The 23,231-nt window shown below is 40.2% G+C and overlaps 1 protein-coding gene across 1 annotated transcript in view; it reads right to left on the bottom strand.

Annotated features, from left to right (window-relative positions):
• TANC2 (tetratricopeptide repeat, ankyrin repeat and coiled-coil containing 2) overlaps positions 1 to 23,204 on the bottom strand; it is a 278,089-nt gene extending 254,885 nt beyond the window's left edge. Inside the window, exon 1 of the mRNA XM_012733089.1 lies at positions 23,072 to 23,204. The gene's annotated coding sequence lies outside the window, so the exon portion shown is untranslated. The remainder of the gene's footprint in view (positions 1 to 23,071) is intronic.
• Positions 23,205 to 23,231: the final 27 nt, after the last annotated feature.

The raw sequence follows: 23,231 nt of genomic DNA, 5'->3' as shown, positions 1-23,231 counted from the left end.
AAAAAAAAAGTACAAAATGATGTAAAAATAAACTGTTATAAAAATATATATATATATATCGTCTTATATATATCATCTAATTAGTCTAAAAGAACATCAGATTCTATTAAAATATCTTAAATACTACTTATACAAATCTACTTAAATCCGATTTCTATGTGGACAATAAAGAGAGAACATGGAATGAAATGGAAATATTGTGGTAGGGCCTTGCAGAGATTTACCTAAGTTCTGTCAACAACTAGCTGCATGACTCTATACAAGCTACTTAAATCTCCTTAACACCCATTTTCTCCTCTGCAACAAATATACCACTGGCAAGCCCGCAAGGCTGCCTTAGGAATAGAGATACATGACTCATACCACCCACCAACTGCTTAAGCTGCATGCCCCAAACTCTCACTCACTTTTATTAAGACACCAGTTTTGCATAAGATGGTAAAGTGCCTGAAGTATCAACTTTCCCTGACTCCCTTGCATCCTACAGTGCCCATGTGACCCACTGTACGCAATGAGCTAGAAGCATAAGGTTTACAAGCAAACACTGGAGGAAATGTACTGTTTTGCTGATGAAAAGCTGAGATGCCTGGGAAGGAAATAATCATCTTGCAATCCAAAGGGCAAAACTTCTCCATTCCCCATCAAAAGTAGCATAGAAGAATTACAGGGGAAACCTGTGCCCCCGGTGGTATTCTGGGGCTGCATACATCCTGGAATTATATCCTTTCTGACTGAGCTTCCACTACATGCAGCTGAACACAATCCTAGCAGTCCATAAAAGCACTTGGACAAGAATCCAACACCCAGAAGATCAGTAAACACAATTATTCCACAAAAATTCTCATTTAACAGAATGTGTTAAATTATTCATCAGTAGTGTTAAATTATTCATCAGTAAAGCAATGAAACAGTAGGATGTCAACTAACATATACACAACTCAGTTATTAAAAATGGGATATTATAATGTATTCATTAAGAAAATTTCATCAGTAGAGATCAAAGAATGAATAGCTTTAATCAAGAAAAGTGTCATTGGTGAGGCAGAAAACGGAAAAACTGCAATTGGCTGAAAATTCTATTATTGTATCTTACGTTCACTCACTAATACTTACAGCATACTCACATGACAATATGCAAGCCGTAAATGTTATGGAATGAACACCACAATTGTGAAACAGTCAGTAGAAACCAGGTGGAAAGTAAGAGGAGCAAAGGGGAAAATAAGCACAACTAGAGCTAGGGTTCTATTTCTGATCAAGTAAAAATTTAAATGGAGGTGATAATGACAAAAAACAACAACAACAAAAACCTAAGAAAAAATTTAGCTTTTTTTAATAATAGAATTTTTACCTTAAAATAATAAAATAACTCACAAAATGATAGTTAAAAGAGTTAGTTCACATGATAGCTACAAATGATAGTTAAAAATCCATGAGAATTTTCTAGCTCAGAATAATAGCAGTGTATGCAGCGTGTAGCAACGCACATAGTCAGGATAGGTAGGTAACCCAGTCACCTGGGAAGGGGCAGAGAAGGTGGGAGGTTAGATCAAGGCAATCAGAAAATAAAATCAGGGATAAAATAAAATCAGGGATGAAAAAGAGAAATGGAGGGAGCTTTAAAGACAAAATTTAAGTTAATCCACTTACAACTTTGCCAGGTATCTTTCTGCTACCGACACAAGCATTACCTTTAATCTTTTCCTCTACAAATTACCTACTTCTCATCCTCAATATTATCCTGTTCTTTCTCCTTATGCATCCTACAAGCTCTATTAAAATCCTATTTTGCACCAGCTTTTCTGATAATCTTTACATACATTCATTATATTAAAGTGACTGCTCTAAATGTACAGTTTTATATAGCAAGTTATAGGTTTTCCTCCTGACTATAGGCATGTTAAAATTCAAGAACCACTGCTCTAATCGGAAAAAATGGAAGAGAGATGTAAGCCTTAAGACTTGAAGAGCTCTGAGTTCCAGAGAGAATTAATCATTCATTTGATGAGTAATTATTGGTACTCTGCAATGAGCTTGCAAATAAACAATATTTTAGGTATTGAAAATACAGCAAGAAACCACTCAGTCTTTTCTGCATTTCGTGACCTTAGGATTTAAATACATTATTTACCTAAGTAAATAATTAATGAGCTGAGAGTTTATATACATATATATAAGTAGAATAGGTCAGAAAGTGATAAACCTTACAGGGGAAAAAAAAGACAGGATGGGGCAGAAACATTAGGAGTTAGGCAAAAGGGAGGTTAGCAGATTATAATTATAAACAGGATAAGCAAAAACCTGAAGATGATGAAGTAGGCTATGGCGACAACTGTAGAAAGAGAATTCCAGAAAGAAGAAACAGAAGATACAAAAGACATGCCAGAAGAATGTTTAGTGAGTTCAAAGAATAGTAAGAAGGCCTGAATGACTTGAGCACAGGGGATCAGTGGGCAGGAGAGGTTAGAGAAGCAGACGAGATCAGAGAAATGGCCACAGCCACACCGACCAGACCTTACACACTACTATCAGGACTTTAGCTTTTACTCTGTGTAAGATGGGAACTCACAGGACAGTGACTGAGAAAGGAAAGACATGATCTGGTACATTTTAGAAAGCACACTCTGGCTGTTACGTTGGAAGAAACCACAGGCGCTAACCAATCAGGTGACTGAGAGAATAAACTAGATAAGTGGATTTAGTGACTCAGACTTGGGTGGAGGTAGTCAGCAGTGCTCTGGTTCTAGATGTTTTAAAAGTGTAGCCAATAGGGCCCTCCCTGGTGGTACAATGGGCTAAGACGCAGCACTGCAAGCTGGCTACAGCCACCTCAGTGCAAGTTCGAGCCCAGGCCCCGGAGTGATTCACATGGCGCAGCAGACATCCTCTGCCTGCCCACCGCTCCCCTCAGCAATGCACCTCGTCCATCTGCCTGTTCTGCTCCCCACTCTGTCTCTGGTGAATCCTCTCACTGCCCCTGCACCTCTGGCTTGTACCCCACCTCTGTATGCATAGATAGATAGATAGGTAAAAAAAAAAAAATCTTTTTAAAAAAATTGGCTGTAGTGGGTGAAAGGAGAAAACAAAGATGACTCCAACAGTCTGAACAACTGGAAGGCGGCCGCTGCCCCAGCAAGATGGGCCAGGTGGCAGAGGCTCGGGAGCGACGTGAGGGGATTTTGGGCAACTGCGTTTGCGATGTCTGTTAGGCATCCAAACAGAACATCAAATGAGCAGCTGGATATATGAGTTTGGAACTTAGGGAAGAAATTTGGATTGGATACATACATCTGGGAGTTATCAACATACAGACAGTAAATATAGGGAAAAAATAGAAAAGAAATACCTCTGAAGACACAAGACTGAAGGAAATTATCAAGGGAGTAAGAACAAGATTATCAAGGGAGTAAGAACAGACTGAGTTCACAGGAGCGGACTATTCTTAGCAACATGACACCCTTGAGGAGAGCAGTTTCACTGGAATGGTGAAGGCAAAATACTGCTTGGAGGAGGCTGGAGAGAGAATGTACTCTGATACAAAAAGAGTGCTCACCCGTATTATTATTTCTATTGAGACATACTAGGAGCGGCGTAAATGTCCAAACGTAAGAGACTGGCTAAGTAATCATGGAGCACATGCTCTGGAGTACCACCGCAACTGCAACCAAGGAGAGATCTCTAAACTGTAGAAAAAGGATGTGTGCTGTTAAGTACCCAAAAAAGGTGCAAAGAGTATTAAAGTTGCTACCTCTTCTGTAACAAAGCGGAAATAAGAACATACCGTGTGTGTGCTCATGTCTTAGGAGAATAAACACAGGAAGAAGAAACCAACAACATTTTGGCAGCCAGGCTGGAAAGCAGAGAGAAATCTTCATTTCAGAAAGCTGGAGGCTCAGTTCTGAAACCCACAAAGAGATCTCTGAAAATTTGCCCGGCTCAGTATCAAGCCCTCTGGGCAAAAAAAGTCTTGGAACCACTCTCCAGCATTTAAACCAACGGGGAACTGAAATAACTGAGCCCAGTTACGGGGCAGGGAGAATGCACCTGATCTGGCCTCCCTCTCTAGTTACTTAGTAGCAACAGCGCCTCCTCTGGAGGTACGCAGCATCTACCTTGGTCTCTACTATTCTATACAAAATGCCTAGAATATGATTGAAAATTAGGAAGTAAAGAAAAATTGTGACTTGCACTAATCAACTTTTTGCTTCTCAGCTCCAAATTCATTCTTTATTGTCTGCTCTATGAAAAGGGACCTGAGCCCATCACTGTTCCTTTGCTGACTGGCACAAGGCTGCGCTTCCTCAGCAGTCACTGAAGAGACTGTGGTAGTTCTGTTTCTGGATTCCACTGTGCCTGGATCAGCAGGCTCCTAGCACCCAAGGCTCCTCCAGCTCCTTGCTCCCGCAGCTTCTCCAGGATCCAAGTCCCACAGTGGCTCCAGCTTCCCCACTGTCCTCTCCTGGGCTGTGTGGTAGCCAGGAATGCCCAGTGCCCAGCACCCTCCCTTGGGTGGTTTTATAGTGGAGTAACTCCGGCGAGACACTTTCCTTTACAGGCCTTTCTTTGGGCAGATTTCCATCACATTCTGGAGAAAGAGCCCTGCCCAGCAGCACGCTGCTTTCTCTCCACTACAGGAGTCACGGCCATGCTCTTTCTAACAAAATCTGGATGTCAGTTGGGAACTGGAGAACACTCTGCTGGGGAGCACTCTTCCGGGGGCACCACCTGCATTTTAAAGGAGTGGCTTCTCCGTCTATCTGCTATTTCTGGGTCCTCTTTACTTACTAGCCAATCCCTCATCACCGTAGCAATTCCTTATGTCAAACATGTGCCCTTTATATCTCGTGTAGTATCCTTCTCACCACTGGACTTAGATGGATGCAGAAACAAAACCAAAAAACAAAACAACAACAACAAAAAACAACACAAATCTGTAACTCCAGGTATATGAAGAACAACCAGCAACACTAATCTATGGTAGAAGATGTTTTAAAAGGGGTTATCTTTTGGTTGTGGGGTTGAGAGAGAAATGGACAGGAAGAATCAAGAGCAAACTTTTTTAGATGACAGAAATGTTCTATATCTTCCTTGTGATGATTACTGCATTGATATATACAATTATAAAAAAAGTAAACCAAAAATTATTATCTTTGCTTTTGATTTCGAGTCATGCCTTAATTTAAAAAACAAACAAAAACAAGAAAACCCAAGGCTCCATGAAGAAATATCAGACACTACTGTTGAGGTAGAGGAGCAAATATGAGCTGACAATACCATGCTGCTCCAAATGTAAGGAAGTATTCAAAATTACAATTGGAGCTTGTAACGAGGAGCCAGCCTGAAGTTGCTCCCACTGCACAAACCCAGAATGATTTCAGCATCAAAATAAATGATAGAAATAGATCAGAACCCACTAAAGAAAGCAGGAACCCATGAGTTCATACTGTTAAGAAGTGGAGGTGGGGAAGCTTGCCTGTCTCTTTCATGGTAGAATATCCATTAGCAAATATAGACAAAATGCCTGAGTCCTTAAAGAATCATCATTTGCTGACATCCTCATAATTCCAGTGAGAAGTACTAATGATGCTAAATGTGGTGGGGGGGGGGAATTTGATGAGGAAAGCAGAGATTTACATATTTTCAAAATATCTTTCAACGAATTATTTATATACTATGAAAACAGAATCTTTACAGTGGAGAAACCTGGTGGAAACTAGCTGAATCAAATATACAGTTAAATTACTAATACTGGGTCAATTTAGTATTACCAAGGGACACACAGTATTCCTGCCCCAAACTATATAACCTAGGGAAGCCTATACATCAAACTGAGGTACATCTAGTTAAAGCAATGGCAGGCTGCACGCTTCAGAAGTGTCAACACCAAGAAAACATGAGAAAGGCTGAGGACCAGAGCCACAACAAAACAGTGCACGACACTGAGCTGATTCCTAGACTGGAAGGGAAATGTTGTAAGAGGGGAGAGAGACTGGATTAGATAATCGCTGTATCACTGCTGCATCGGCTGGCTGTGGTAACTGTCTGAGAATGTCCTTGTTCTCGGGAAATGGGCACTGCAGTACCAGATGTGAACACAGGATGACTGCAACCTACAATCATTCAGAGGAAAAAACCCTGCAGACAGAACAACAATGCACATGTGAACAGTTGGCTGACCTGTATTGAGGAGATATTTTAGCACCATTCTTCCAATTTTCTTGCATGTTTTCATTTGACAATGAAAAGTTGAAAAAAGAATAGCAGGAGAAAAGCTGGAGAGAGCATTACAAAAAACACTTGAAAGGTTGGCCACAAAACAGACCAGAGAAACTAGGTAGCAGTTGGAAGACAGTGAGATCAAAGAAATTTTTTCAACTTGAGAGAACTAATATGTTTGAATACTGATGAGGATGAGTCAGGTAAAGAAAAAATTGAAAGAGGAAAGAAATACTGAAGCAGCATTCTTGAGGCTGAAGGAGTGGGCGTGACCTCCTGCACAAAGTGGAAGAAATGCCTCTGGAGAGAAGCACACACACAGCCCTGGGCTCAGTCACAATAGGTGCATGAAATGCTGCTTGGTGGCAGATGAGACAATGGGGGTCTAGTGCTGAGGAAAAGAATGGAAATATTAGAAGAGGGAGAAGAAAGGGAAAAAATAATGAAGCAATCAATGTGGAACTAATCAACTACCCCTTCATTCTCCCCTCCGAGACTAAGAACAGAGCATGACCCCCTGGAAGCATGAGAGCTCCACGTGCAGCTAATGGTCATGAGTATAAAACTCATCCCTCTCAGTAAAGGAGTGTAGTTTTCAATAACCACATTCAGTTTCATGGGGGCAGGGGAGGAACAGGTGAAGGTTGCATTTAGCCAGGAATGCGGTCTTGGCACAAGAACAATGACTCAGGAGAGAGGAAATAGTATGGAAGGTATGTGCAAGGGAGCATGATGATTGCAACTGACTTACGGTGAGCAAGAAGGGAGCCAGGAGAGGACGGCAAGGTGGGAGAGAGCACAGTGGCGGCAGAACTGTGGGGTAAAGGACTTCTGGAGTCAGTGGCCTAGAGGGAGGAGATGAAAAACGGTGGGCGATGGTCAGAAAGTAGGTGCATGAAGCTCAAATTATGGCGTGGCCATAACTTTAGTCAAGATATAGGGACAATCTTGGTAATAAATGTTCTCAGTGAAATGGAAGATCACTGAAGACTCAAAGCGCTGAAATTCAAAGAACTGAAAGGTCTGTATGTTGAAAAATAAATACAAAAAACTTTGTTACTTAAGTTGGGATTGACAATTTATGCTATGGGATGACTCAAAATAGGCTCCTATATAGTTTATACTAAATGATTTAGCATGGAGTCTGGCTACACCCCAAAACAAACTAAAACCAACCATGTGATTACAGGGTTGGGGTTTAAAACGAGACATTAGCCTATTTTTCAGGGAGGAGCAAAGGGGTGGAGACTGCCTCAGATCCAATCAATGTGCCTGCACATGAAGCTCAGTGAAACCCTGACGCTGAGGGTTCAGTGCGCTCCTCAGGAGGCAATACTCAGTGCTGGTCACTGATATGCCGGAGACGTGCTGTCTCCAGATCCCGGGGCATGAAGACACCAAAGACTGAGCCCCTCCTTTGACTGGTTTTGCATCTTTCTTGCTACAATTAAATTATAATCATAAGTATAGGCTTTTCCTGGGTACTATGTGCTGTTCTAGTGAATAACAGAACATGAGAAAGTAGTAAGAAGTCTGAAATTTGTAGCAAGCTGCTCAGAAGTGAAGATGATAAGAACCCCTAAGATTTCACCTGGTATTTGAAGAGAGAACAGTCTTGTACAGGACTGAGCCTCTGGTCTAACACCAAGTAGATAAGCATCATCAGCATTGTAGGGAACAAACCAGAAGATATGGTCAATGTCAACAATAAAGGGCTGCAGTCAATGAAATGTGATTACATGAAATTCAAAGCTAGAGATTTTTAAAGGAGATAGGAGAGGAATAGTTGAATGCTGGAAAGGGAAATTATCTATCCTAGCTTCAGGCTCAGTGGTACAAGGGTTCTGAGAAGAAAAAATATAGAAGGGGAAGTGATGTTCCAGGAGAGAAAACTCCAAGGGGACCCTACAAGTTTCAGATTGTGGAACTGAGGATTCAGTGGAAGAAATTCATCAAAATGGAGCACCCAGTGACATAGTACAACCAAGTGAGAGCAGTAAGTTGGGGTGAAAGGCTTCAAGGAGGAGAAAGTAGTCAGTTGGATGAAACGGTGCTAACAGCTCAAGTAAGACGAACACTGAGAAGTGACAATTAGCTTGAGCATGTGTCAATCAGTGGTGACTATAAGAGCAGTTTCAGTAACATGGTAGGAGAGGAAGTCCAGCTGAGTTGGGTTCAAGAGAATGAAGATCTGGAGATTCAGCACTCCAGAATTCAACTGAAGACATGAGACAAGCTAAAGGTTCACTTACACAAGCTACTTAACTCTGGGTAAGAACAAGGTAAGTCTGCAGAACTCTTGCCTGGGGTTGCCCTCATTTCCAATCCTGCATCCGGGAAGCCAGAGTTCAACATCGGTGGGGCAGGCTATGAAAACCGGCTGCACAACTTGCACGTTGCCAGTGAAAGTAGCCGCAACTCAGTGGCCAGCGAACAGAGAGGACCAGCATCTCCACCATGCTGAGGCTAGAGCTCTGTCTGGGCAAGCAGAAAACTAATGAACTATCTGGGGATTTTACAGAAAATCCCAGTTGTCAGACAGTCCTACATGGTTGATAATCCCTCCTCATACCCCAGCTACTGTTTTTTTTACGGGGCTGAAACAATTCAAAGCAAGAGAGGATTGTCTTTTCAACGAATTATATCGGGGCAACTGTATATCCATATGTCGAAAAAAAAAAACTTAGCTCCTGACCCTCACACCAAACAAAAACTAAAGAAGATCACAAACCCAGAAATTCTACCCCTAGGGATCTACCCACGAGAATTTAGTCATAAAATCCCACACCATGGCTTATGCATGAATGTTTGTAACAGTATTATTCATAAAAGCCAAAAACTGTAAATAATCCAAAATTCCCATTGTTTAGTGAATGAGTAAGCAAAGCATGATGCTGCCATACAATGCAATATTCAAACTGCAAACAAACAGTGCAATACTGACACATGATCAACAAGGATAGCCTGTAAAACATTATGCTAAGAGAAGGAAGACAGAAGCAAGGACTGTGTAATATAAAACAAAACTACATGTTGTGAGACTGCACTCCCATGAATGTCCAGAGGTCAGTTTAAAGAAACAGAAAGATCAGTAGTAGCCTAGGGCTGGGGACTGGGAATGAAGACTGAATGTACATGGGGTCAAGGGGATATGGGGGAGGGCGTGATGAAACTCTGTGGGCCTGGATTGTGAGTGCTGCACAACTATATGAATTCAGCTGTAATAACCAACATGTGTTGTTGCAATGAGTGAATTTTGTGATGTGTAAATTATCCCTTAACAAAGCTGCAAAAGAGGACGAGCTGGGTAAGATGAGCATGGTTAAGTTTCCCAGTCTAAGAAAAGAAACAAGGTGGTAGCCTAAAGAAGGTCAAGAGAGGGTTTCTTTAAGATGAAAGAAATTACAGTATGTTTTTATGTTGCTGACAGTGAGCCAGCAAATGAAACCCGGGAAAGAACTGCAGGAAGAATGTCCTTGAGAATGCAAGAACACATAGGTCTAAAGGACAATTGGTAAGAATGGCCTTCACCAAAGGAAGCAGCAGTTAACACAGTAATATTAGTAAAGGTGCAGGGGGTAGGAAGATTGTTTCTATTAATGAAACAGAAAGCAACGTCACCAACTGTGAGGACGGAGAGGGATGTGGAGTGCTGGAGAAAGACACAAATGGCTAAGCCAGTGGCAGTGCAGAAGAACGAGTGTGATACAGGACAGCTTGGCAGCATGAAACCGCACCTTTGAAGTCAGGATACTAGCCAAGAACTTAAAGTCAACACAGTTGTTCTGTTCCAACTGGAACACGTGGACAGGTATTAAATAGGTAAAACTGGTTTTGACCAGGGCTGATTTTGCCAGGCCAGAACTACCCAGGGAGAGAGGTCGTGGGACAGAGTATGTGTGCAGAAAAGCAACTATGGGGAAGAAAGAATTCTGCTAGTTAGAAAAGGAAGTGAGAACACAGATGCACTCAGGAACTATGAAAAGGTGGCAAGTTAAACAAACCTAGTGAGGTCCAAGAATTAAGGTTGCAGGTACTAGAAGAGAACCACAAAAACCTGGAGGTCGTAGCTGGTGAGCAAAATGCCAGACATCATAGTATAGAAAGCTGCAGTTGTGGGTAAGAACAAGTTCCAGGAAATGATTCTGCATCCTGGTTATACATTAAAGTCACCATGGAGAGCTGTTAAAATAACATCCCAAGCCACACCTAGCCAAATCAGAATCACTGGGAGGGAGTCGTAGGCATCTGTATTTTCTCAAAGTTACCCAATGAATGCAGGGGCACTAAGAGTTTCAAACAACCTGCACAGGATATGCAAAGAAGGCAGGAGAAAGACAAGATCAGTGGAGGAAAGGCAGTCGGGAGCTGGAACTCCAGAAGGATCATCTGTGTGGCTACTGAAATTACACCTGGAACAGGACAGTGGCTACAAACAGCCATGCAAAGAGAACACTTAACCCTCCACAGCAACCATTCAAGAACTCTTCAAGGGGAGCGGTGCCCTCAGGAGAGCGCCAAATTTCAGCTAGAGTTTGGGGCCAGTTACATTTGGGAAAAAAGTTAGTGATGAAGAGAGTTTTGCAGTGACTGATAGGGTGCTCCAGAGGCAAAGAGGATGGGATTCATGATCACACTACTGCAAACTGTAGGAAGAAAAGCTCCAAACCAAAACTACTGGGGTGAGGGGAATAAGAACCAGAAATGCCAGAAAGCAGGCCACTATATTCTTTTAAGACAACATCCAAACAACAGAAGATGAAGCTCTGTGAGGTTAGAAAAGCATTCCTGAGCCCAGTCAAAGATTTTTTAATCTTTGGCACAAAGATTTTTTAATGAATCTCAAAACAAAAATGAATCACAGGTAAGTATCAAAGATAATCCCATACAAAGTTATAATAAAAGTATCAAGGCCAATGCCAGAGCTACTCCAGAAAAGAAGGATAAGCAAAATAACATCCCTGCATAATGATGCCAGGAAGACATGCCTGCATAACAGTCAAAAGTGTAGCGAGCTATTTCAGGATGAGCAGAGGATCTAAAGAAAATGACACAGGACATAAATAACAGCAGAACACTCAGAATGACATGACCTAATGCAGGGAAGAACTCAAAGGAAAAAACTCATCCTAGACATAGAGAGGAATAAAAACAGATTATCCCTTTAAAAAGAAAAATTTAAAACTCAGAAAGAAACAAGACAACAAAAAGAATTTGAGAGAAGGTAATACTGAAGGCAAAGAAGAGTCATACACAGGTGATAAGGAATGCTGAAAAAAACCAAAGCCACATAACTGAAGAGCAAAAGCAGTCACCCCCCAAAAAACTTTCCTGACATAAAAAAATGTGTTATCATATTTTGAATATGTTAATAAGCTTTGGGTACAGGCCAGAGGCTCAGGGGCAGTGAGAGGCTTCACCAGAGACAGAGTGGGGAACATAACAGGCAGATCGACGAAGTACACTGTTGAGGGGAGCAGCGGGCGGATCAGCGGAGGTCTGCCACGCCATGTGGTCACCTCCGGGGCAGGCAGGGATCGAACTCATGCGGAAGTGGCTTTAGATTCTCAGTGCTGTGCTTTAACCCGCTGCGCCACCAGGGAGGGCCAATAAGCATTTTTTTAAAGATTTATTCATTTATGCATACAGAATTGGGGTACAGGCCAGAGGCACAGGTGTGGTGAGAGAATTCACCCAGACGGAGTGGGGAGCAGAACAGGCAAACTGAAGAAGTACACTGCTAAGGGGAGCAGCAGGCAGGTCAGGAGAGGTCTACCATCCCATGTGGGTCACCTCTGAGGTGGGAATCGAACTCATGCTTAAGTGGCTTTAGCTTCTTAGTGCTGTGCTTTCATCCGCTGTGCCACCAGGGAGGGCCCTGAAGCATGTTTTATATCAGGGAATATCAACTCAAAATGACCAAAATGATTTTTATTATTACTAAAACAAAGAATCAGAAAACTGGGGACAGGAAGGGAACTGTTGAGGCAGGAATTACAGTCCAGGAAATGAGGTAACTGTCAGTACTGGGTTTCTCAATACATAAAACACACAGTGAGATTAGACATGATAACCTCAGGTGACGGAGGATGGAAAGAATGCTGGTAGAGGAGATACAGGACCAGTTACTTAAAGAGAAAGAAGAGTTGGGCTGGCATCAGACTTATCTATTGCACAAGAAACTCAAAAAGAAAGTGGCATAAAGTTATTATAAAATGTATAGGAGAAAAATAAGGTTATGGCCCATAAATAATATATTTATTTAGCCAAGATAGCACTCACTGATCAAGATATAAGAAAGGTATCTTCACTCAAGCAGGGTTCATAAATTATACCATATACACTCTGAGGAAATTACCTCAAAATTTTATCAAGTGCTTTTTTTGCATCCATTAAGATAATTATGGGTTTCTTTTTTCCAGTTTTTACCACTTGCAGAATTGTAGTTAGTAGTACAGATATAGTCAAAGGCAAGAAGGATATCATACATGACCAGTCCCAGAAATGACTTCAAGAAGCTCAGATTATCTAAAGAATTCATATTTTCCAAAAATGACAAGAAGAAGGACCTTAAGATTCAGGTGAATGTTTCCAAGCAATCAGCACCTGCACAAATGTCAACAAGGTGCATTACTACCAAAATAATCAAATATTGGATGTGCCAGTTCTAAGTTGGACGGGCTCACCCATATCACTCACCTCAGTCGATGGAACGATACTTATTTCCATATTGTCAAGGTAATCAGGCTTCAGTAACCAAAGGCCAGCAGTAAGGCCAAGGTCAAAGTCAAGTTCCAGGCCCCACAAAGTTCCTCAAATACTCCAGAAGAGCACTTTTGTCTGTTGACTTTGCAGATTAAAGAACTGTATAAAATGTGGACACTGCCCACTGGTGCAGCCCTCTCCCTAAGCAGTTCTGTGCTAATGCAGTCTGCCAACTCACCCCAAAAGAAAGAGACAATGACATAGATTTTATCTTGCAATTTGTCAATAGAATAAATTATGTTAACATTTAACTGTGCTTGCCTTCTTGAAATAACCTGCTTGATCATGATATACTGTCTTTGAAAAACACTGCTGGATGTAGTTTGCTAATATTTTATTTAGAATATTTGCTCTGTGAGTCATAAGTTAAAGCAGACTAATATTCATAATAGCAGAGAGAGGATAAAAGAGAGAGAGAGAAAAAGAGGGAGGAAAGAAAAGTGAGAGAGAGAAGAAAACAATTTTAATGTCCATCAGCTGAGGAGTGACAGATTAAATGTGGTGTTGTATGATATGGGACGCTATTTAACTGTTTAAAATTAGAGGCGCATTTTCTCAACTGGAGAAACAGCTATGTTACACTCCTAAACAAATAAAGCAAGTTACCAAAAGACTGCAAGTGTGTGTAACTGTTTTTGAGCAAAGAAAAAGGTGCTGAAAAATACTCAAAGTGTTTGTTAATGTTGGCTATCAAGGAGTAAAGGAGTTAGAGAAAGACCTAAAAGTGCAAAATATCAACTTTTTTTTTCACCCCTGGTTTATTTTAGTGGTTGCAAACAGAATACTTATTTGTGCGACTTTGTTGTTAAAGCTCAGGGAAACACCAGTTATCAATATTATAAGTAGTGACAATTAACATCTGTAGACAACTAATAATAAATGACTGCTGTTAACCAACCCCACATACAAAAACAGAATTAGATGATCTAAAGCAAGCAGACTTGTTATGAAGTTCACTAGTTGAGAAATACAAGACAATCCAATTTCAACCAAAGTTGCTTCTAAGTGGTCCTGTCCAAATGCACTTGTGCATGATGTCTTCAGGATGAACTTGTTTCTTTTTTATAAATAGTGCAAACTTAGTTCATGGATATTATGACAACCAAGGATAAAACTAAGAGAAAGTGGTGCAAATTAATTTCAAGAAAACTATTCAATGAATAATTGTTTGGATGATTTACAAGTTAGCAAAAATGGGCAAAATGTTACAGAAATAACTGAAACTTAAGGGGGAAAAAATGAGGCTTTCAATAGTTTGCTACCTATACCACAGAAAGAAGGTTTTTTTTTTCTTAGTGTACCATTTTGCACTAAAAAGGACAAGTCCTTTTTTACTAAGTAGAGATCACCAAAACCAAAAACAGAAAATAAAAACAAAACCCAACTATTATGACTGAGAGTCACATACAATTTCTTTTGATGAAACTATGGTAAAAACTATCAACCTGGGGGAGAAAGGGTGCTGGTGATAGTTATCACATACAGAAAGTTCCTGTTACTCACAAAAACAAGAGATGTCTGTAAACGTTGAAAACATTTACATGATCAAATTGGGGGAAAAAAAAACTGTCAAAGAGCTCATTGTCTTTAACCAAATGCTGTGGTCTGCTACTTTATAGAGAAGATTAAAAATTAATTTTTTGTCAAGCTTGTGGCGCTTAAAGGGAAATAGTCCAAAGTGAAACGCGAACTAGAGACTGCCTAGCAGCAGCTCCCCCCCAAGAGTTGTTATTTTGAAGTTTAGAGTTATTCAACAACTTTGTTTTTCAGCTCTCATCAAATCCTTCATATTTTAGGGAATTTTAGGACACAGATAAAATATGTCAGTAGCCAAATTAATGTAAATTTTAAAATGCCTTGCAAGAATGAGAAGAACAAAAACAAGGAAAAGCTGGACAGACAACTCCAATAAAAAAAAAAAAACTGTAGGGAGAAGTAGGGTAGAGCATACATTGGGGGGGGAAAATAGAAATCTGGGCCAGTGTCCAAAACTTAATAAAAATTACCATTTTATTAGATAATTTTGTAAGGATTTCCATCTACATTATTTCATTTCACCATCACAAAAATCCTACAAGATAGTTTTAGCCTCTGATAGTTCATAAATGACAGAAGAGTAACAGACCTGTTTTCATGCCTCAAAAACTCAGGAATTCAAGTTTTTCCTACTATACAATAAGGATCTTATCACTGCAGAATTTTAAAAGTGTCTTAACAAATGAACAACAATATTGTCACCTATAACATAGGAATGTCTGAAGAATGGCTTTCAAAGTAATTCTCTCTTCCTTTCAAACCTACAAAGGAAAAGCTAGAATTCTCTGATGCTAGAGCAGGATTTGAGTGTAGCAACTCCCAGTCCACAAGTCTACTAAAAAGAATTACCCTCATTCACCCTAATTCACAATCCTAAGGAGCCTGACAGGAGTCCTGGAATTTGAACAGAAATACAACCCCAGAGTACGAAAAATATTGTCAAACTTTCACAGTTTGACTAGCTTTTGCTTTATCAAATTTCAGCAATAAGAGTAACAAGTTATGGGACCCCACAGTCCGGAACAAAGAGTTAAGAACAGCATTCCTTCATGTAGGTGGAGGGACCTGACCCCTGAGAGCTGAAGCAGATTCTCCATGCCTAAGTGATTAAATATCTACATACCCACATTCATTTCCAAGTTTAATAATGAGGCCAGTTATAAGGCTAGATCCTTAAGAAGGAAAGGAGGATTCCATGGCAGTAAAACCTTGGTACTGTATTTCTTCACATTGTGAATCTCTAGAATCATATGTCTCGAGCATATGATAAGGCGAGCACAGTATCACAAACAGGAAATAAGCATGGCTGCTGGTCTAGCTATCTACCAGAAATAACACAAGTTTCCCAACATTATTGTTTTATATTTTGTGGGCGAATTTTATGTCTAAAATACTTGCTGCTATTTCTAAAGAAAATATATAAATCAGTTTTCCTTTTCATACTACATTTGCCACCAGAAGAAAAAAGTAAAATTTATCAACAATGATCAGTGAACTTTAGGCATGTGACTGTATTTAATACATCATTTTCAAAACTACTTTTTTCCAGAGGCAAAATATATAGGGCATAGAATTTTGAATTACAATTGTATTTTCTATTTAAGAAAGAACATGAAAGAGTAACTTTCAACTGAAAGACTATAGCAGTAAAAACTCCTCACACATAGTAGGTTGTTGATATTTTGGTGAAAGATTTACTATATTAGTACATTGCTTAAAAATCCCTCACTGTTATCATATAACTAACTCAATTCATTTGTCTTACACATAAAGTGTCTGTGTAACAAAATGATGGATCAACACAGAAAGGTTTTTCTCGATAACAAGATCTTTTTAAATGCAAAATAACAAGTAATAAGAGTGAACCTGAGCAAACTAAGAAAAAGGTTCTTTTACATGCTGTGCTACAAAAATCTCTGCGTGGGATACCTCTCCTAAGAAAAAAGAATAGAATCGAGTAGCACATGTTGTCAGAAACCTCTTCAGAGTTAGACACACTATAGGTGTCATGAGAATTAAAAATAGAAGCCTGCCAGAAAAATCAGTGCTAAGGCAAAGTGGCCAATCTTTTCTCAGCAATCAGACAGAAGCAATTATTCCCTACAGAGACCTTCAGTAGACCTAGTCGGTGTATCTCTAACACATGACATTCAGTGAACTCTTAAATGGACACAGGCTATGTATAACAGATCAAAGACTGATAAGCTTTTTCTGGAAAGGGCCAGTAGTAAGCACTCAGGCTTTATGGGCCATCTGGTCTCCAACGGTACTACTCAGTGCTGTGCGGTTCCCTGAAAACAGCCACAGCCAATACAGAACCGAATGAGCATGGCTAGATGCCCATGCGACTTCCATTATACACGCAATGTGAGCTTCCTATCATTTTCACATGTCACAAAGAAGTATTATTCTTCTGATATGGCTTCAAAGATTTAAAAATGTAAAGTCATTACAACTTTCAGGCCAGACAAAAGCAGACTTTGGAATGATTTTGCCCATGGCTGTAGTTTGCAAAGTAATTAAGTCAGTAATATATGATGAATATAATTCAACTATGTTCACACAACCTTCTCATCTTTCTCCCCCACTCTAGGAATATATAAAAAATAGCAAAATTTGGTTTATTTTTGGAATTAGCTTTAATTACACACCAAGAGTTACTCAAAAAATATTTTAGATGGTGTGTGTATGCATGTGCATTTCTTAACACATACCTCCTGACACCTAGAATTTCCTCTAGTTCCACAATAAGATATGAGGTTCCAAAGGTATTATTCATATCAACTGTCAACAATCTTCAATCAATAAGTAAATACTGAGCACCTACTATGCTATGCTGAATCCAAAAATTAATATGAAAAGCTACAATGCCTGCTTTCAAGCTCAGATTAGTGATATTTATAAATATGACGTGACAACTCCATAGTGTTCATTTGTAACAGGTGCAATGGAAGGATAGATAGAGAATGGAGAATTCAGGAAAGTCAGAGAAACTTCCTTCACTCAAAAGATTCTATTTGGCCCAACACATGAAGGCTGAGGAGTTGTCTGCCTCAGAGAACAAAAGAAACGGCGGAGAATCCAGGCAGAGAGCATTTCATACATAAAGCACAGAAAGAGAAGATTACACATTAAAGAAACGACAAGTAGTTCAGCATTGCTGAAGCATAACTTGAAAGAAGAATGTGGCAGGCAATCAGTCTACAGATGGGCAGGGATCGGATCATGAATGGCCTTATTTGGTTTGCCAAGGTTTCCATTTTACCCATTAAATGATGAGGAGCCACAGCAAGATTCTGAAGAGTGACAAGATCAGATGACCATGTTAGAATGATCACTCTGGGAGCTAAGCAGAGGTACTTAGGAAAGAAAGGTACATAGGTTTGACATAACAGTAAAGATATCTACTGGGCAACTGGGGGTTTTAAAAAACACACCAAGGAGAGTATCATAATGTAATCACACAGTTTGAATGAATGGCATCAGACTCCCTCAGGTACTAATAAAAAGAAAGGAGTTTGAGAAGTAGTGTATAACCATACAGTGAATAAAAGCAGAAACTGATATGGGGAAGGAAAGGGTCAAAGGCATGATTAAAACTAACACCAACTCAGTCAGGTTTGCCTTCAACTTTCAAGGGTAAACTTGGACCTGAACATAAACAAGATACTTTGTAATAGGTAGCCCATAAAACATCTTATGCTCATCTATACACAGTTTATAAATTATTGACATAAATTAAAGAATAAAAAACTGACCTAATAAATTTGCCTCCAGAAATAATTACGGCATTATAGTTACTTATTAGAACTTTCTGGAATAAGGTCCCAATAAAAAACACTTTTCACTTACTGCATATACTCAGTATGCTTTAGCATTCTAAACTCAAGCCCAAATTTCTCATTCTCCATCTAATATTGCTTTGAATCTTAAATGTCCAAGGTAAAACAGCCTTGAAAGGGAAGAAAAAGTACCACTGGGTGGGGAAATAGAGCCTTAACTCTTTAAGCTCTTCTTTTTTTTTTTTTTTTTAAAGATTTATTTATTTGTACATACAGAACTGGGGTACAGGCCAGAGGCTCAGGGGCGGTGAGAGGCTTCACCAGAGACAGAGTGGGGAGCAGAACAGGCAGATCGACGAAGTACACTGCTGAGGGGAGCAGCGAGCGGGTCAGGAGAGGTCTGCCACGCCATGTGGTCTCCTCCGGGGCAGGCGGGAATCGAGCTCATGCGGAAGTGGCTTTAGCTTCTCAGTGCAGTGCTTTAACCCGCTGCGCCACCAGGGAGGGCCTTAAGCTCTTCTTTTAACTTCCTTCTCTCTGTGGATTTTCAGAGAATCATCAGGGATATGTACTCCTATCACTGTATGCAACCTCAACTCATTTCTTAATCTCAACCAATTTTCACCTAATTGAATTTCTACAAAATATGCTATTCAAATAAACCAAGTGATGGTTTACAAGGTATTATGACAAAACTAATTATTTATACAGTATATACAGTGCCTCCCCCAAGTAATAATAATTGATGACCACAGGTACTTAAGCAGCTATCACAATTCATAGAAAAAACTATCCAAATAATTAAAGTGACTTCCATGCAATTTGACAGCAGTTGTTATCTTGATCAGAATAGTACTAGAAACTAAACCATTTGCAACAACTTGTTATAGTTCCTTAAAATAAAATCTGGGACCAGTAAAAAAAAATCCAGATAACACTGGTGATTCTGTGTAAGTACAATTCCATATTGTGTCTCAGAGGCTCTAAGAGGATGAAATATGATAAGCAGAGAATTTTGATGTGTTCCTTTTTTTTTTAACATAAATCCATAGTATGCTTTATTTTCTTTCAGTCTTTTTTCTGTGCAGATATTAAGTACACATGAAGTACTATCCAAGTCAATGTACATTATGATATGCTAATATCATATACTACTGATGCATTTCTTTTATGCATATTTGTTCCACCTTACACCCAGTTATCAACAACCCTAATAGTCCCTTTCTGACTTAGTATACTCCTTTCTGCCTTAATTTCTATTCCATCCAAAATAATGCACACAGAATCATTCAGAAAATACTGAAAGTACAAAGGCATTTATGGAGGAGGGGGAAAAGGAGAGCTAGCAGGATACAGAGAAGAAATCACTGATGGGAGAAGGAAACAATACACTAAAGTTTAACAAAGTAAAACATTATTCATGATACAGATGGAAACACCAAATTAGGTTTTATAAATGAAATATATTCAAGTGAACTGTCAACCAATACAAATACAGAGCATGAGTTGAGTCTGCGACAAGTTATTAAATATACAAATGTATATAAACATACATCCGGAATTAGTCGTAGTTATAATCAGTAGATTGTATTGAATTCACTTAGCTACCAATGTATATAACAATGAAGGATGTGTTTGATTACTTGAAACAAGTGATTTACGGAACAGCCAAAACAGTTTGGCTAAAGAAGAAAATATTTGTTACCAACTTAAGAGATACTGTTCCATTCCTTATACCAGTGAAAAGTGCATGAGTGTTGCCTGCATCCTTATTCTTCCTACTTTACATCTACTTATAGATATTATTTCATATGTAGTAAATATCTGAAAAATGTTTAAGTGTGAGAAAAATTTTTGCAAACAGAACAGATCTTCCAGTGCTGATGCAAAAAAGATGAAGTGTATACAAGCATCCAGTTAATTTTGTTAGTTATTTTAAATAAATAAAAGAGTAAAATGGAGGTCACAGAAATGTGAGTAGATAGGAAAAATAGATAATTTCTCCTTAATTTTCCAAAGAAAATTAGCAGTAAAGGTTCACTGGTGCTCTTAAGGAGATAAAAATACACACGTACACACATACAGATCTATACATAATCTCTCTAAAAACAGTAAACTTTTACTGCATATTACACATACACACACCGAAAAAATTACCCGGAATTTTTACTTCTACAGTTGCTCCCCAAAACCAAACTCCATCAGGAATATGTCCTTGACCACATAAAAAAATACTGATACTCCTCCACTTGTAACCCCAGAAATAAAATACAAAAATAAAAGCCTGAGGAGAAGTGTTCAAACTACTAGTAAATGTATCTTCTGTGTACTTGGGGTTTAACAATCATGTGTCTTATACTTGTTTGGGTTTACCCACCCCTGTGGTGTGTTTATGAGGGTCACAGGCAGCACAGAGATACAGGCTAACATTAATTTTCTTGCAAGGGTAACATGGTATATCCAGCTAAGAGCAGAGTGTGGAGGCAGAGGTCCTGAATTGAAACTCAGCTCCTCTACTTGCCAGCAAAATAATCCTGCACAAATTACTTACTATCTGTGTGTTTCACCCTCCCATCTGTAAAATGGAAATAACTGTGCATACCCCTTAGGCACTGGACCAGATTTACACAGGTGACAGCCCTGCACAGCGTAGGGGCTAAGTCAGGGGGAGCTCGTAACTGGTACCGTGCCACCTTCGGGAACACTCTCAGCAATTTGAGTTATTGGCTAAAATTAGATACTATTAGAAATAGACATTAAATCTGATTAACAGTACATTTAAGCCCTGCACCTCTGAAGTGATTATTTGCTTGCCTAATAAATCCACATAAGTGCACTAGTGGCACAACCCGAGAGTGGTTTCCGGAGTGCAATTATCAATTTCTTCCCTTACACAAGGGGGCAGTGATAACAAGAAAAGAATGGGGCTCTGCAACACCTCTTCCTACAGACAGTAGGGGGTGGCAGTACGTATGGCTTACAGTCAGAACAAAACAGGAAGACCCAACAGAACTGCTCTTTATTCTCCTCTGGCACCCTCCTCTCTCTGCCTTAGCCCCACCAGAGCCTCCAGGTGAGGACCACATCTAGAGGAAAAGCCAAAACCCACAATTAATCACCAAGAGAAATGCAGTTTTGTTTCTGAGGCAAATGATCTCTCAGTGGATGAATTTGGATCCAGGAGGAAGCCCATCAGTAAGAATTTCCAGATTATCTGCATAAATTGCTTACTATTCTTATTATAAGAACACTTAGGCAAATAATTCAATTCCTCCACAAGGACTATAACATAAAATACTAAAATCCCATCAACATTAACTATATCCTAATGAACACATCCAGCATGCTGACACCCCTGCTTGTTTTGCAATACCTATACTTCCTGTATGTATACATGTAAGTTAAATTAAATAGCTCGCTGAGCTGTCTTTTGTTACTTCTGAAATTCCAGCTATGTTCTGACAATTCTCTCAAAACACAGATGTTCTTCTTAAATGGAAGTCACAATGTTTTGCAGCATGTGGGCAATTTCATATATAGAGAGAGAGACTATTTTTAATATTTCATCTTTGTGCTCATATTCTAAGATGATCTACCTGGGAAATGCTGTAAGGAATACCCCAATGACAGTATCCGTGTTGTTGCTTTTTATGCCATATTTTACTGTATTCAATTTTTCCCCTATTTTGTCACCCCAACACCAAAAACAGACATGAATATTTCACTACTGCCATTTACTATAATTAACCATTGCAACAGCTTTTGACTCCAACCCCTCAGAATGCCTGAAAATTTATTCCTTTTGTTCACCATATTGTTTTGTTTTCCTCATTCCAGATATTTCCACCTGTGTAAAAATGAAGAAAGGCACACATACGAAAAAATTCCCCTGTGCGTACTATTAGATCTTGTACTCACAATTATGGTCAAGATGTGATGGGGGGGGGGGATTGGTTTTGTGTTTGGTTTTCGCTTTTGCTTTACCTGGAGAGGGGCAGAGGGGAAAAGTGAAAAACGCCCCAAACACCAAACCTTCTTCCCAATGTTAATTATCATTATTTATGTTATGTGAAAATCATTTTAAACACTCCACACCTGCAAGAGGAGGCAGGTTACAATTGCATCTGTGCTCTCCACGCTAACGGCAAAACCTGGAATTATTTTAGCCCTATTTTTCATTCCCATCTCACACCAGACACAATTTGCCTTTTGCTTTCACGTGAATGCCATCTCTATCTCAAAAACACAGCCGATCACAGCTCCTTCTCTCGATTTCCTGGGATAGAATACCGAGCAATGAGCCCTAGCAGTCTCCTCCAACACTACACCTCCTTTCCCAGAGGAATTATTAATAACGCTAATAACACTTCTCTGAATTTCAACGCCACAGAGGCCAAGCCCATCTGGTGCCTTACCTGGCATATTTCACAACTACTTTTATGCTGCATTCGAGGGGCACATTTGTGACTCGTTCTGCACCACCTTCCCTGCCACGTTTAGCGAGCCGCCTCGCATCTCACCCGAGGTGCCCATCGTCTGGAGATTCTCTCGGGCACCAAATTCCATGACATCTCCAGTGACCGACCCAAGACCCACCCGCAGGCACCCACCCCACACGCCACCTCGGGCGCCAGCCTCCCCCAGCCTCGGACCCCGGCGGCACTTCGCTGTCTCCCCGCTCGCCCCCGCCCCTCTCGCCGGAGCCGGGGCGTCGGAGGCGAGCGCCCCTGTCACAGCGGCGCCTCTTCTTCCCCGGCTCCCCGATCTCTTACCTGCCGCCCAGAGGCTCGATGCACCTCGGGGTCCAGCCCCTGTCCCCGGGCTCCGCGAGGACCGCGCAGCCCGCCGGCGCCGCCCGCGATCCCACAACACCTCGCCGCGCTCGGATGCCCGCGGAGGGTCTGCGCCCGGGAAGGCGCGGCGGGGCCTCGC

This window comes from Condylura cristata, unplaced genomic scaffold, assembly GCF_000260355.1.
Source record: "Condylura cristata isolate star-nosed mole 26May11 unplaced genomic scaffold, ConCri1.0 scaffold00038, whole genome shotgun sequence".
Lineage (NCBI taxonomy): Eukaryota > Metazoa > Chordata > Mammalia > Eulipotyphla > Talpidae > Condylura > Condylura cristata.
Note: the sequence above shows the minus strand (reverse complement) of the source record. Positions and strands in the feature narration are given on the sequence as shown.